The sequence below is a fragment of the Habropoda laboriosa genome, unplaced genomic scaffold (assembly GCF_001263275.1).
Source record: "Habropoda laboriosa isolate 0110345459 unplaced genomic scaffold, ASM126327v1 scaffold302, whole genome shotgun sequence".
NCBI classification, from domain to species: domain Eukaryota; kingdom Metazoa; phylum Arthropoda; class Insecta; order Hymenoptera; family Apidae; genus Habropoda; species Habropoda laboriosa.
Genome location: NW_017100444.1, coordinates 150,107 through 150,469, shown reverse-complemented (window position 1 = coordinate 150,469; position 363 = coordinate 150,107).

The window sequence follows — 363 nt, the reverse complement described above, 5'->3', positions numbered from 1 at the left end:
CAGCCCATTGCACGCGGCCCGCGGTGGGAGCGTCGCCGGTGTGGTCCCGGCGGCGCCTCGGAGTCGAGAAGCCTCCGGGATGAGCCCCTCCCTCCTCGAACATCTCGAAGGAGGGGCCCGGCGCGGGGTGGGTCCGATTGTGTTCGTAAGAGATCCCGGGCCCACCCCCGGAGTGCCGAGGATGGCCACCGTGGGGTTTTAGCCGGTAAGAGTCCGGCACCACCCCGCCCCCTCCCCTGGGGGCTGGGCGTCAATGAGGATTTCCCCACGTAAAAAAAAAAGAAAAAAAAAGGGTAGTACTATGAAACTGTAAACACATTTATCACAGTAAAGATGTTAACCATACGTTTACGTTGTACACCT